The sequence below is a fragment of the Daphnia pulicaria genome, chromosome 3 (assembly GCF_021234035.1).
Source record: "Daphnia pulicaria isolate SC F1-1A chromosome 3, SC_F0-13Bv2, whole genome shotgun sequence".
NCBI classification, from domain to species: domain Eukaryota; kingdom Metazoa; phylum Arthropoda; class Branchiopoda; order Diplostraca; family Daphniidae; genus Daphnia; species Daphnia pulicaria.
Genome location: NC_060915.1, coordinates 6846555 through 6862185, shown reverse-complemented (window position 1 = coordinate 6862185; position 15631 = coordinate 6846555). Strand labels below are relative to the sequence as shown.

General features: G+C 45.8%; 2 long non-coding RNA genes across 2 annotated transcripts; both read right to left on the bottom strand.

Moving 5' to 3' along the window:
- Positions 1-1167: 1167 nt before the first annotated feature.
- Positions 1168-7495, bottom strand: LOC124328919. Its single transcript, XR_006916551.1, has 3 exons — positions 7285-7495; positions 1434-1537; positions 1168-1369 (listed from the first exon to the last, which is right to left on the bottom strand). It is a non-coding gene; the product is annotated as an uncharacterized LOC124328919 (long non-coding RNA).
- Positions 7496-10707: 3212 nt separating this feature from the next.
- On the bottom strand, positions 10708-15615 carry LOC124328917. The gene is made up of 3 exons (XR_006916549.1): positions 15498-15615; positions 15428-15435; positions 10708-10719 (listed from the first exon to the last, which is right to left on the bottom strand). It is a non-coding gene; the product is annotated as an uncharacterized LOC124328917 (long non-coding RNA).
- Positions 15616-15631: the final 16 nt, after the last annotated feature.

Sequence of the window (15631 nt, the reverse complement as noted above, 5' to 3'; positions counted from 1 at the left end):
AATTATTTTATAGACTTATAGTACTGTCTAAATTGTCCCATCATTGTTTAGTTGAAAAATTGGTCGATCAGTAGTTTCGTTGTCTTCACCGCTGCACCGAGCGGTGTGTAATGGGAAATTCAGTTTTTCCAAATTACTAAAAATTCAATTACACTGAGCAATTCGCCGTATTTAGATCACAATTTCTTAACCTTCGGATGCAGTACATTACGATATAAGATACGTTTAATGGGAAATCTTAAATATCAGAATCATAACTCGACCAAATTGATTTCTATTATGGTTTACCTCGCTCCCCGCTTCATTTTGCAAGCTGATACTTTGCTTTAGTTAATCTTCATAAAATATTTCCCTTCTGGTCTTAAACATTTCGCTAAAAAAACTCTCCGTCGTCGCTGTCTAACACAATTACTTCTTCGTTTTTTGCGTAAGACATTAATATGCACGCTGTAGTCAGCTGTCAAAAACTGAAGTAAAAAACATTTTCCCTTTCATCGTTGTTTTCCTTTGTCTTCTATGGTCGTAGAACACTTTGATTTTTTTGAACAAACTTAGCAATTTTTTTTGTCAAAAATTTCTCATGGTGTTAATTTATTAATTAAAATTTTTATAAATGTAATTCATCAATCATGCGTTGATTGTTTTGCTCGAACGTATTTTTCCCTAAGCAAATTATTGTTCTGTTCATGAATCACATGACTGTGGGACTACTCTTACACACAATCAATTATTGATTATTTGGTTTCTTTTTTGAAATTCTTGCATTTAAACTTTGTGGATTTTAAATCAAATCGACCTATGTCAATTTAAAAAAAAATAAAGGTAAAATATATTCGTTAAATAATTTGAACCACTGTTTAAAGTTTGTCTTACTATCTTTTGTAACCAGAGCAATGCTTTTATCACCTGCCCAGATTTCAAAATGCCCTTAGGATTCACAGCTATTGCACAATAATTTAGGTTATTTTGTACAATACAAATAGGCTTTTACTCCAACCTTTTGAAAATAGTTCCCCATTTTCATCAACGAACTGATGAGATAGTAAAAACGTTGATGATGTCAATGTATCCAATGTCCGATTATGAAAAGTATGTGATTCATGGTGTTCACATTTTCCACAAGAAAACGTATTGCAACTCTTACATATCGAACAACATATGCTGTGAGTTGCAAACCACATTTTTTACAAGGCAAGAAATGAAAGGCTTGTGTTGCAAATATATCTTCATCTATATTCAAGCAGAGCTTGAAATGCTTCTTTCCAGGCACACTCTGTTGCTTCTACCCTTTCTTTCCAAGATTTCTTTGGCATTCTTGTGTCATTCTTTTCATCTATGACACTATTTTTAATAAGGTTGTGTAATGCACCTATAAAAAAACGCACAAAATCAAAGATAAACTGCCATATAAGAGTATAATTGAACATGCTTACTTGTTTGATTGACATGCTTCATATATTCTTGAAAAGATGAACAAGAATTTACATGATCATTGACGTAACCTTTTTTGTGGTGTTGGCTTGACTTTCAATGGTTCCTGTTAGAAAAGATATGGAAACTTATTAATATTTGAAAGAAGGAACCAACAAATAAGTTGTATACGAATCATAGTTGTCTGCTCGTCTAGCTTCTAAACAGCTCAACGCCTAGCTCTCAGTATTTTCAAATTTTTATAGTTTTCTTTTCCCGTGTGTGGCAAAGTTCCGGCTTATTTTGTAGCGCTTTTCTTGCTGCAAACATTGGAGCTATACCTGCTGCTTTCTCAGGTCCCCTTTTTCCTCACGGTTTGGATAATTCCAGACCAGTCTACGGCCATGGTCTTAGTGGACGACGGAGGTGGCGCCGCCGCCGTCACTCCTGACAAGACGAGGTATTGTTTACATTGTAATAAAAAGTTTCAATACCTTCACAAAGGCCATCGCTGATGCTCGGCGGACTGTAATGCCAAGAAGGCGAATAAACAAATTTTGCCTGAGAAAACGGTCTCTTACAAGCGTTCCCTCACGTAATACCACAAACAGTGTGGCTCCCAATAAACCAAAGAAAGGTAAAACTGATCTAGAACTTTTTTTGGATGATAACTTGGTTGCTAACGTCCATGAACTAGACAAAGAGGACCTTGCTTCTCGTCTTTTTACAGCCCTGTTTTTTTCTGCAGGACTGGGGTGGCCCTGCCAAGACCTCTCTTGGTGATGGCTCTGCAAACTCGTTTGACTCGTTGACCGCCACTTTGAATGAGAAAGACAAGCGCATTGCTGAAATTGAAGCTGACAAGTCAGAAACAAAATTTATTTTGCTGAGTCCATCCTAAAGCTCAATAACACTGTTGCTCCCACTCTTCTCCCTGTACCCTCCTATGCGTCTGTCAATAGCTTGGCTTCCCCTAACTCCACACTAGTCGCTAATTGCATCGACGACCAAGCCAGTAGCGTCGATCTCCTGGAAGTGGAAAAGCTTCTTGACACTCCCAACAGTGGCTTAATTCCCTCCCATGTCCGTCTTAAGAACAAAAAATGGTTTGTCACTTTTGACAATGAGGTAGCCGTTGCCAAAGCCGTGGATATTCTCAATAAGAAGCCTGAGTTCCAGGCTCGTTTTGATACTACTTCAAAGCTCAACGTTCTTTTTCCTGTGTTGGCCCTTTTTGTCAACGTTTCTGACACGGCCAGTTTGCACAGATAAAATAGAACACCGCAACCAACTGCTGAAAAATCAGATCCAGTCGGTTAAAGTTATTTCTACTAAACCCCACACATCGGAAGGGCATGTTAAGATTTTCCTTCGCACTAGGGCAGCATGAGATAGCATTTTGCTCAGGGAAAAAGTTTCCATTCTTGGTACGAATCATAGAATTGTCCCGGTATACCTTGACCGACAAGTAAGACGCTGTTTCAAGTGTCAGGGGTATGGCCACACCCAAAATCTTGCACGGCTCCCACACCCGCCTGTGGAAGATGTGCCATGCATCACCAAACCTCGGATTGCGTTAATTCCTCCGCGTTGAAATGTGTAAATTGCGATGGCTCTTATCGTTCTGGAGACAAACTTTGTTAGGAGCAGATCAAAGCGGTGGCACGGTACAGAACCTTTCTAGACTCTCATGTGTAACAGATCTGCGTCGTCTCTACCTAAGAACTTTCTCCCACCCAACCGTATTAGATGCATCCAGATTAACCTCCATCATTCCAAGTTAGCGTCGACCTCTCCGGCTCAGACGGTGCTGGACCTTGATATCGATGTAGTCTTAATTCAAGAGCCATAAGCCTACTTAGCCGTAATCCCAGTCGTGGCTAATATCCCACCCGGTTTCTCGGCATTCCACCATCTCTCAAATGACCACGCGTATGGCTCAGCTATTCTAATCAAGGATTCTGTTGCATCAGCAGGTATCCTAAGCGTCATGCATCTCTCGAATTTCCCATCCTGTGTTGAACTTCATACAAAATCGGTCCCACTGCTGTTCGCTTCTATCTACCTTCGTCTCTCCATTTTCGATTTCCCCAGCACCGTTCAATCCATTTTTTATGCTATCCAGTTTTTAGTCTGGACTCCAACGCAAAAAAACCGAGCATGAAACAGCTTGGTCAATGACAAAAGGGGTGAAGATCTGGAAACCCTTATTTTTGGCTCTGGCCTTAACATCGCAAACAGGGTTTGCGCTGAGCTGGATTTTGTCCCAGGAGGCACAGCGTTTGTTGACCTCCCCTGACCGGTTCTCATCTGTGTATCCCTCGGTGGGTTTTTCTGGTGATGCCATCCCACTCGGACCATCCGTTTATCTACTTTGAGGTTGACTCGCAAGACTTCACTCCCAAACCTATAGCTTATCCCAACAGACCTATACCCTCCCTGTCCAACATGAATCTGAATCTGTACCGTCCAACCTGTTTGCTTTCTCGATGACCTGGCCTCACTCTCTTACGTGTAGTTCCGAATCACAAGACGAGGATCACATTAACTAGTCACCTCTATTAACTCGTGCGCTCATGCGGCCAAAACTTCTCGGCCAGTGTTGTCGAGAGCATAATCCATGCCCTGGTGGTCCAAGGAACTATGTGCACTCCGCTCAAAAACTCGCTCCCTATTCAGAGCCTGCCCTGGCCCTGGCCCCCTGCCAGAGGTCTGTCCAAAAGTCTCATCTCCCAAATAAACTGCTTTATCCCCAGAGCAAAGCAAGCAAGCAAGCAGAGCAAGAAAGCCTGCGCTCTTCTGCCAAACTCAGACAATCCGCCTCATCCAGCGACACGTTCCACGCTCTATTCCCTTTCATGGGCAAATCTAGGTCTATTCCCCTCCCAAGCAAGCTGGTTGTCGACGGCAAGTTTTCGTCTGACCCTGCCACCATTGCTAATGGTTGTGCCAGTCACTTCTTCCCAGTTGAGCCTCCGTCAAATACTTACCACGTGGAACTAGAGGCTTCCGTCGTTCGCTCACTCTCATGCCCGTCTCTGTCCAACCGCCTGTCATCTCCGACTGGGAGCAAGAGGCGGCGCTGCGGTCTCTAAACCCAAAAGCAGCCCCCGGCTCTGATGACATCTCTGCTGAGATACTTATTCTTAGTCTACCGGCAATCAAATGCTATCTCTCTGCGATTCTTAGAGCTTGCTTACAGCTGCGCCTCTTCCCTTCCTCCTGGAAGCGATCAAAGGTGGTGGTAATTGGTAAACCTAACAAGCTGGACTACACCAGCTTAAAAAGCTTCAGGCCTATCAGTCTGGTGTCAAATTTGGCGAAGATTCTCGAGAAAGTCGTGCTCGGACGCCTGCTCTGGTTTGCAAACGCCCACGACTGGTTAAAATCCTGTAAACATGGATTCAGAGAGAATAAATCCACGGACGCAGCAGCTCACTTTCTTATTTCTTTTATTGAATCAGCTTTCTCAGAAAAAAGGTCGTAGCCGCTGCATTCCTAGACATTAAGAGTGCGTTCAACTCGGCCTGGCACCCAGCTATTATTGCAGCACTTTCCAGTCGTGGTTGCCCAACCTATCTTGTTAACATAATTTCCAACTTCCTTAAGAACAGGTCGGCAGTTCTCTCCATTGGCGAATTTTACTCGGAGCACCCCGTGAGCCTTGGTTGTCCTCAGGGAGGAGTGCTATTTCCTTTCCTATGAAACGTCCTAATTGACGATATTTTCAAACTCTCCTTCAATTTTCCAGTCAAAGTGGTCGGCTTCGCTGATGACCTCTCGATTGCCACGTCTCACAAAGACCCTCTCGTGGCGACAAAAAACTTGCAGATCGTCTGCGATCACATCGGGGCTTGGTTGGAATCAAGGAAACTTCAGCTCTATGGTGGTAAAACAGTTTTCATGATTTTTGCCCGTAGGAGTTCTTCCGGGTCGAGCGAGCCCCTTTTTTTATCCATTAAGGGGGTTCAGATTTCCCCTTCACTTGATGCATCTTTTCTTGGTCTCACTTCAGACCCCAACCTGAAATGGCACAGACATTTGCAAGGAAAAATCGGGTTGGCCAAGCGGGCCATGTTTGCAGCCAGTAGCTGTATTCGCCAAGCCTTCGACTCCGATGGCCATCGCCTGCGTTTTTTATATTCCACAGTGTTTGAGCCTATTTTCTCCTATGGCGCCTCGGTCTGGATCTCTGCGGTAAGAGATAAGGCAGCTGTAAAAAAAAACTCAGGTTTTTTCAACTCTCGCTATGTCGAATGATTACAGGCACGTTCAAATCAGCTCCCTCCTCATCCCTATTTCTTCTCTCTAACCTCCTCCCTATTGAACTCAGACTCCTGGAAATTGTGGCGTGTCGTTTCCTCTCAGTCCCAGCAAATGCCCCTTTCGCTAGTTCTGCCAAAGAGATCATCTGTAAGCATCTACCCTTCCTGGCTGTCTCACCAAAAAATCTAGTCACTAGCTTGCCTCACTTGGCAAATCAACCCCCTTGGTAGCTAGAAATTCGCAACTCCGCCATCCCCTCTGTAATTGTATATTTGCTTCAAAGTGTCCCCGGCACCCTCCAACTTTTTGTCGTTACCTTGTGATCAAGTTACAATCCCAGTTTTGCCGTCGTGGCCACTGACAGCGTAGGTATCAAATCTGTTTATAAGGCGTCCCTTCCAAGCTCAATCTCTCATCGCCAGGCTAGCTGCATTTCGCTTCTAAAAACCCTGGAATTCATATATGCCTCTAAACCTACCTACTCATCCTGCAACCTTTTCCTGTCTGCCGGCTCAACCATTCTTCTCCCTGCGACTCTTCTTTAACCAGAAGAAGTTACGACGCTGGTTTCTCTCTCGGCCTTAGGCTCGTTCTGCCATTTGTTTCTAGCGGCCAATCATTCGTCGGCTGGTTTCCTACTTGCTGTAAGCCGGGCGAAATCTCAGTCTATTTGTTTGATGGTTCCCCCACCTTCTCCCCCAAGTTCTTCAAAAATTCCATCAAAGAACATCTTCTCGCTGTGTGGAACAATGAGTGGGTGACAGCGAAAACCGGGTCTACAGCTCACAGCTTTTTTCCCGACGTATATGCCGCCCACTCCCCCCTCAAGCTGAGGTCTAACGTATTAGCCAATCAACTTATTACAGGCCACTGTCGCCTCAATCACCAATTATACCGCCTAGGCTATGCCCCAGCCCCCGGTTGCGATTGTGGTTGGCCGGATGAAAACATTTTTCATTTTTTATTTAACTGTCCAAGGTTTTCATCTCACAGAGGAAAGCTGATATCGGCGTTCGCGAACTCCAAGGTCACTTGGCATCCCCTTCCCCACTACAGGCTCTCTCCCAGTCTAGCCTCATCAGGAACGCCTTCCTCCGCTACCTGTCCAAGACTAAGCGGCTGTGCAGTAACGCAAACTCCGGGTTTAGAACAATCCAGGAGCCTACCATCAAGCCCAGTGCAGGGCACGGAAGGCTTCCTTCCGCCATGCGGTGCGAATAGTGTAGAATTTTGCGCCTTCCCCCAGATAACGGGGTGGTGCTGGCATCCGACCTAGGTCTCGGCTGCACCCGGTGCCCACATCTATAAACGGTGGCGGCTGGCGCCGGGGCTGGTCGGGCTAGGGAGAGGGGGGCCCAGCTGGTCCTTTCTCTCTTTCTGCCCGTACTACAGCAGTAATCTGTGGCCGTTGCTCCCCCTTTAGTCTTGCGCCCTAAATCTGTTTCCATTTTCCTTGACAAGCTTTTACTGCCCCGTTCCTTCTCTCTCTGTACTCTCTAATCGTGCTATCCCTTCGTCTGGCATATACCCTGGGCCATACTCGGTCACCGCCTTCGGCCATCCCTGGTCATACCCTGGGCCATACTTCGGCCCTTTTAAATCATAAACCACCAGAAGAAGATTTTAAGGGTCCTTTTCTCTTCTTTCCACGACCTTTTTCTAACTCGGGACTACTGTTACTTGACAGGGCACTTGAACTGCAAGTACCAAAAACCACGAGTACCAGAGAAGGGAATCTCTTTCTTTCTAGAGTTTCTTCTCCTTTCATTGTACTCGTCCATTTTCACTCTTTTGCTTTTGGGATTCAATTCACTCATTACAAATTGGTTGAATCAATACGACACTGACACCAACAAAACAAAAATGGCTGCCATAACCAATAAAAACCGATCATGTGATTCTCATTATTGCTGGTTGCTGCATAAGACAATCAGGAAGGCTAGCCACAAAACAGTCAATCAGAAAGCTTTGCCATGGATGTCAAGACTGTTTTTGACGTCAAGAGAGACCAGGCTGGCTAAACAACTAATTTTTAATGATCTTCACCCCCTATTTATTGATATTATTATTAACGCTTTTTCTCTTACAGAGCATTATGAACTTCAATATCCATCTTATAGTTCCTGTAAGTCATAGCCATGGCACCCAGAGGAAAAAGGGTAGCCCGAAGAACACGCTTATTAGTTTCACAAGGTCGTGGCCAATCCTCTGTGTAAACAGTAGAAGAAAATCTTCTTCAAATCGTTAATGAAATTCCTAAGTCGGATGACCAACACGAATTATTGGATCAGGAAAGGGAGATAAACATGAAGTAATGGATGTGACTGACATATTAATGACACCACAATCACAATCAATGCTGCTGAGCCTCTACCTCCGCCAGAAAATCCCATACCAAACTTAACTGTTCAGTCATAGAAATAAAAGTGGAGAAGAGAATGATTCTCAGATTGGCGTTGGGCAGAAAAAAAAATAGAAGAAGTGGCCATCAAGTCTGGGCTTGATGGAAAACCGGAAAATTTCAAACAAACAAAAAGCCAGTCTATTCCTCTGGTGAACTAACTTCATTCTCTAACTTCGACAAGCATCTAAATATCTGCCATTATGAAGAATACAGCAGATACAAAAAAAGTAAAAGTTTGAATGATTCCAGTTCAAGCAAACCAACCTCTCTCATATTACAACAGTTTAGAACGATGTCGAAGGTGGAAGAAAAAAATTGATCTTGATCTCGGTTATACAGTAGCGATCGATAATATTCCAATCAATATTTTGCGATGGTCAAGTTGTTGACCATAGATTCACGTATGATTTCCTGATTATAATTTTAATTTATAATTTAAAATTTTCTGTGATAGGTTTTATCCTGCCATGTAGTCACCAAAACATTCGCGATTGCGATAGCGACAGCGATACACCGAGCGATACACCATAGGCCGTTCGGTCTGTTCAACCGACCAGGTTTTCCCTCAAAGGTGGTGAAAGGTGCCCACTTTGTGGCACTCGTCAGGGCAACCTCTAGCATTTCTTCTTGATCTATATGTATAAATAATTCTGAAGCAGACTGGCAACCAATGTGTTTTCTACCGGAATTTATTGGTTCGCCGATACAAACCACGTGACACCGTGGTTCTAGTAATGTCACAAACTACAAGCTTCACAATTTCGGTGCAACATTTGGTATTTTAAACACCTTCAACCAACTTCTCCACCCTTAAAATATAGTGTGTAAAATAGTGTAAAAATTAGTATTAAACAATACTTTCTGTTCTAAACAAATTTTATTTGGCAGAGAGATTTCAAAGAGAATTTGTTTAAACGCGGAATCCCAAAAGATTGTTTCTACTCTTTCTGCCATGGTTTGAACTCTAAGTACTCTACGGCGTAAAAATTTGAAACTGTGGTATAGCTAACGACCTTCTTGTCGCGATCGAGGACAAAATGACGCCATACGGCATAAGCCCTCCACACTTGGCTTTCCTGCACGGCACTTTTCCAGGCAAGTATATATAGTATGATTATAAATATTATGTATGAAGTTTGATATGATATATATTATTCACTTTTCAAACACGTTCACACTTCTCTTTTTTCGCACTTTGGACTCACAAACTCTCCCTCGTCGCCGCAATAGAGAAAAGGTTGGAAAACCAAGTCTCGGGATTCCTTCGACATAAGTTTTCCGGAAACTCTCGCGACGGAATGGGGAAGTATTACGATGTCCCTCGATGCTAGCAATGCTATCGATCTGGGACGAGTCGGCGCTTCGTCTCGATTATCCGGAGAGGGACGCATGTGGCGACGCAAAAGGCGACAACGGTGTGGTAGATTCTCTTCTTCCTCTTCCGAAGACTCTGTTATAGTGCTTAGGTGCTTAGATTTTGGAGGTTTTGGGTCCTTCCGGCGGACTGACCCTTCCAAATTGTGTGTACGGGGGAGGGGGGAAGGATTGCGATTGTACTGTCTTCAAACGTGAAGATCGGTTGAGCAGAGTCGACCCACCCTTTCGACAGGACGACAGGGAACATCGTCCTTCAGCATGGTTGGTTGGTTGGTTAGTGGATTGGTGCCCTGCTGCTGACGACCCGTCGCAGCAAATGGTCCTCTATTTGAAGACTTTCCGCACCGGTGCTGCTGTTTGCTTACTTTGGTGAGGCGGGGGAGGGGAGTATTAAGGAGTTGTGTTGTGGGTGTAAAGGCCATCTAGCGATCGAGGTTTGGACTGTGAGTTCCAAGCTTCTCAGCTGGTCCGTAGCTACTTGCATGTACAATGGCGGCTGTTGTGTTTGAGTGGATAGTATACGCTGTGGTCGTGGCATCTTGTTTGGAATAACCCTGCTGCTGGGGAAGTAATTTGTAGAAGGGCCGAGTTTAGTGAGTGGGTGGTGATTAGGATCTTGTTTGTTCGTGGCTTGTAGAGTTGAGCGATTGTTTTTCTTTTACTTTTTGGTCCCTGGTCTGTTTTGGTCCAGCTGCTGGTGTAGTATTCGGTGTGTCTGGGAGTTTGGTGACATACGTTGATTCGTTTTCCTTCTTCTTTAGAATGCACGTCGCCCTGCCGTGCAGGGATAACCGATGGGTGATATTACATTTGCATGTGGGTTCCTACTGGGTATTGTCTGGAATTTGGCCGGATGGTACACAATTGGACAACACACAAACTGGAGTGAATTGTGAGGTTCTTTTTTTTTTACAATTTGAGCGATTGATTCTGTTTCTTCCTGGTCCCTGAGCTCTTTTGGTCTAGCTGTTGGTGTAGTATTCGATGTGTCTGGGAGTTGGTGGCATGCATTGATATTTTTTCTTTTTCTTTAGGTTACATGTTACCCTGTCATGCCGGGTTACTGACGGACAGTATTCCTTTCTTTGTGGCTCCTACTGGCTATTGCTTGGAATTTGGACGGATGATATCCTACTTGGGTAAGTTGCGAGGTTCATTTTCAGATTTTTTGAAGCAGGAAGTGAGTGGTGGGAGAATTCCACCCCGTCCGGTCTGGTTGTAGTCACACAACCACTAAAAAGTGACTGGTCCCCATTATAATCCTGTGGCGTTCGTAAACGCTTTCGTTTTTGAAATCCTTTCTCTCGTCGGTTACCTGTGGCTTGCTAGATTATTTTGATCAGGGCTGTTGCGTTAGGAACTGGGTCGTTAGGTTCCGGATTTTAAACTGGGTATCCGCATCGATTGTTGGGTTGAGACCGAGCATGGTACTAGCGTTGAGTTCGAGGTTCCTGTCCGAAAAGAACTGGCGGATTTTAAGGCGGAATTCTTCATTTCTTGAGCAGGATTCTAGTATATGGCGGGCGTTTTCGATAGCTGCGCATCCGAAGCGGCAGCTTGGGTCGGCTTCCGAGTCCATCCTGTGGCTGAAGGCATTGAGTTGATTGTGCCATGAGCGGAGTCTGTGTTGGCACATTGCTACTTGTCTGTTTGGGTGTTGGTGCCATTTGATTGTGCCTAGCCTGGATCTCCTCTGTATGCAACTTTTTTTGCAAGTCTTCTGGTTACGGAGGAGGTTGGTGGCCCAGTTGGCCCTTATTATTGAGACCATTTCTTTGGGGGAAAGGCTGTTGTGGACTTCCTCTCCGTCTTGGGTTTTGCATTCCGTAGCTGCCAGTCTGTCCGCCCTTTCATTCCCTTCTATACCAGTGTGACTAGGGATCCATGTCAGTCTGGTTCGAGTGCCACTTGATTTGAGGCTGGCAATTATTTTCCGGGTGGCTGTAACCGCTTCGTTTTCTGATAGGGAGTTTGATGAGATGGCAGTGATGGCTGAACTGGAGTCGCTGTAGATGATGGCTTCTGGGGGGCAGTCGCCCATGTCGTAAAATAGTTTCAGGGCCTGGTATATAGCCGTGACTTCCGCCGTAAAAAATCTGGAGCCTTTCGTTAGCGTCCAGGCGTGATCCTTGTTTAGGGCGGAGATAAAGATAGCGCAGGTCGTGGTCTCAGGGGATGATGATTTGGATCCGTCGCTGTAGGCCCTGATTGATGTCGCCGGTGCACTGCTGTTGAGGGTGTTGAAGAGGCTTTTTGTCCGGTGCCTGCATGTCATGGCTTGTTCTTTGTTGAGAGGGAATCATGAGGTTTTGCAGTCGGGTGGTCTGCTGGGTGGTGGGTACTTGTAGGTGGATGGGAGTCGAAGTTGTTGTGAGAAGAGGCTTATGCACAGGGATTTGACGAAGTCAAATTCCTTAATTAAGCCTGGGTGCTTCTAGGCTTCCATTGGGTGGTTGTAGTAGCGAGCTGGACGAGAGGCTTATACATTGGGTTATTAGGTTTGTGACTTAGGTTTACCAGATATTTACGGGTGAGAAGTTTGGTTCTCCAGCTGAGTGATTTTTTCCCTGTTTCCGAATACAACATTTCTACTGGGGTAGATCGTTTTGCGCCCAGAATGTTTCTTAGTATAGCGCGCCCCACTACGTCCACTCTATCCAGGCTCGTTTTGCTGGCGCTGCCGTAGGCTATTGCCCCGTAGTCCATCAGGCTTCTGACGAGGCTCTTGTATAGGAGGACGAGTATTTGAGTTGTTGGGCCAGCTTTGGATCTAGTAAGAATAGAGAACAGGTTTTTAAGTTTCAGGCAACGGTTGGTTACGTGATCGATGTGCACAGCAGCTTGGAGTCGAACCAGAGTCCCAGGAATTTAAAGGTGGGTTGGGAGGGAATTTGGTGGCCGTCCAGAAAGAGAAGAGGATCATTTCCGGGTTTGTAGGCTCTCGTGAACACCACCATCCCAATTTTTTCCGGGGCGAACCTGAACTTCCATTTCCTTCCCCATTTTTGGACTCTGTCTAGGGCTGGCTGTAGGGTCACTTCGTCGTCCGCTGGGCGCTTCACTATTGAGTAGACAAACAAATCGTTGGCGTAGAGTGTTATCTTCGTCTCTGGAGTGGAGGTTGGGGAATCGATTAACATGATGTTGAACAGGATTGGGCTCAGTACTGCGCCTTGGGGAACTCCGTTTTCTACCGGGGCTGGAATGCAGGTGATGCTTCTGATCCTGACGCTCATACTACGTCCGGTTAGGAACTCCTTAATCCATCCTAGGAACGCACCAGCGATCCCTTTTTTTGCCATCTTGAAAAGCAGGCCTTGGATCCAAACCGTGTCGTAGCCTTTGTTTATGTCGAGGAAAGTGGCCACCGTCGAGCCTTTTTGGTTGAAGCTGTACTTAATGTTGGCGTCCAGTTGGGCGATCTGGTCTGTTGTGCTGCATCCTCTCCGGGATCCTGCCTGAGGTGTATTGATGATTCCTTTGGATTCAAGGAACCAGTGTAGTCGGTTAGCCATCAGTCTTCTAAACGTTTTACCCAGACAGGAGGTGAGTGAGACTGGTCGGTAGGAGTTGGGGTCGTCTGCTGGCTTGCCTTTTTTAAGTAAGGGGATAACCACTGCGTTTTTCCACTGTGTCGGGACATGGGTGTTAGTAAATAGCGTGTTGAAAAGGTGGAGAAGGGATGTTTCGTTGGGTTTAGACATGTTCCTTATCATCTTGTTTTGGATCAGGTCGGGCCCTGTCGCATTACTTTTTGATCTTGGCATGGCTTTGTCGAGTTCTTCCGGCGTGAAGGCGCCGTTCAGGGGGTCAGTATTCCGCGATCGGATTTTGTTTCTTATTGCTTCCTCAAAGTGCCTGTTGTCGGCAATGTTTCTGGGGTGCAAGCTACTGAATCTGTCTAGGAAAAGGTCGGCTTTCTCCTGGGGAGTTTGAAATGTGTGGCCGCAAGACTTGAGGGCCTAGCCGGTGGCAGAGGCGTCGGATCCATTCCCAACCATGTTCCTGACGAAGGCCCACATTTTTGGTTGGTCGTTTGGGCCCAGGTTAGCAATGAAGGTTGACCATGCATTCTTTTGGGCCGTGATGATGGTTCTTCTTTTCCTGGCTTCGGCTTTTCTCCATTCTTCCCGTTTTGTTGTAGATATCGGGGAGTCCCTCCATTCCCCGAAGGCTCGGTGTGCTTCTTTTACCGCTGTCTTACATTCTTCGTCCCACCACGGACGGGCTGGGCCTTTGTGCGTTGTTCTGCAGCTTGGGCTGGTTCTCCTAAAGAATTGTTCATTGCTGGCCTCAAGGCCGTCGGTGAACACTGTTGTCGCCGTAACCGGGTCTGGTATTGCGCTGAAGTTCTGGGATTTGAGGAGCTCTTCTAGTCGTTTGTTCCAGGCAGGCCCCTTCTCCTCATTAATGGCCCAGGCTATCGGACGGCTTGCGTAGTGTACTACACTGGCGTTCAGAGTGATGATGATGAGTAGGTGGTCGCTACCCATGTAGGGACCTAATGTGATTTTGGCTGAGGTGGCGATGGATGCTGCGGTGATGGTTAGGTCGATAGTGGATGAATTCCCGGACACTGGCTCCAGGCGAGTTCCAAGGTTGGGTGGGGTGATGAGGCAGGCGTCTTGGTCGTTAATCAGGGCTTCGCAGACGGATTTACCGGCCTTGTTCACAGTGGCGTTAGATTCCCATAGTGGGTGGTGTCCGTTGAAGTTATCACCAAGCAAGTATGGGTTGCTTCTGTCTAGCATGGCCTCAATCTCTTCGGTCTCGCAGTTGGCTCTGTGTATGTAGATGGAGGTGAAATCAATGTGTTGTTCTTGAAGAGAATTCTGGCACCAATTGCTTCAATGGTGTCAGGTGGGTTGTGGGTTATTGGGGAAAACTGTAAAGATTTGCTAATTAATATGGCCACTCCTCCCCCCAGTCTGTTGGGGCGGTCCTTCCTGAGGATGTGGTGGGGCTTGAACTTATGGGCGAAACCGCTGTTCCAGTGTGTTTCGCTGAGTAGGGCTACTTCTGGGTTAACCAAGGATAAATAATGGCGTAATTCTTCTAACTTTGATTTAGTGAGGCCTCTTGCATTCCACTGTAGGCACTTGAAGTTTTCAGTAGTCGGGTTAATCATAGTTACTGGCGGCGTGATCCATTTCTTCCTGGTCGCAGATCTCTTCGGTCGAATCTTTTATAGGGACCCCGAAGATTACTCTGGTTCTGTAGGCGAAAGAGCTATTAGGGACAGAGCAAAGCACTGGTATGCCCTGTAGGGATTTCAGCTCAAGGAGGATGGCTTGTTGGTCCTTGTCGTGGGCGTGGATGGCCAGGTCACCTCCCATCAGAATCGAAGAGTCCTTGGGTTCCCCGGCTATTTCTATGATCTCGGTTTGGATCCTTTTTCGTTCTGCCAAAGGCATGTTCTTGAAGTTGGGTTTGTCATCCGTTAGTTTCACGATCACAGGGGGGAGTTGGGATTCGCTGCCGCATGGTTTTTTGCGAGGTGGGCTACGGGATTCTAGAGGGTTCTCTGGCCCATTGATAGGCTAGTGCTTGGCGCGATTCTGGCAAGTGTGGGCGGTGGAGCGGAGGCAGGGATTCGGGCTAAAACTAGAACTAGAACAAAAGGGTGCCCAATGGCGATATGACGTAAGAGAACAATCGATTTCATAAATCCCGGTTAATGTGGCATTACAGATGACAAACCTAAATATGTGTAATCTTCATTAATATTGCCATTGGCTATCTCACAAGATGGCGAGGGATCTGGCTTTCAGCTCTAAAGCCTTGAGAAAGGGGGTGTTTTTCATACAATTTTTTGGGCGTTTTTCGGCCAAGTGGACTGAGCATGGTTCCCCTGTCTAGGTATAGAGTGCCGACTCCTTTTCTCCTTGCATCCAACTCCCAGAACACCAGGCGACGCGAGTCCGTCTGCTTTTCTGGCTGCTTGCGCGCCATCTCGGAGTCGCCCGTAACAGTTCACACTATAATTGTAAAATTTTGTTAATAATTAAAATTACGGACCAAACAATAAAGACTGTCATACAAACTCTGATGAATTTTCACAATTTTCTGTCTATGTTCTCCTTAACAAGAGTCGAGAACGAAATGTCTAAACGTGAAATTATTGATATGTTGATGCCGAGTCCACACTACAGACGCTTCTTGCGAAGTTTCTCT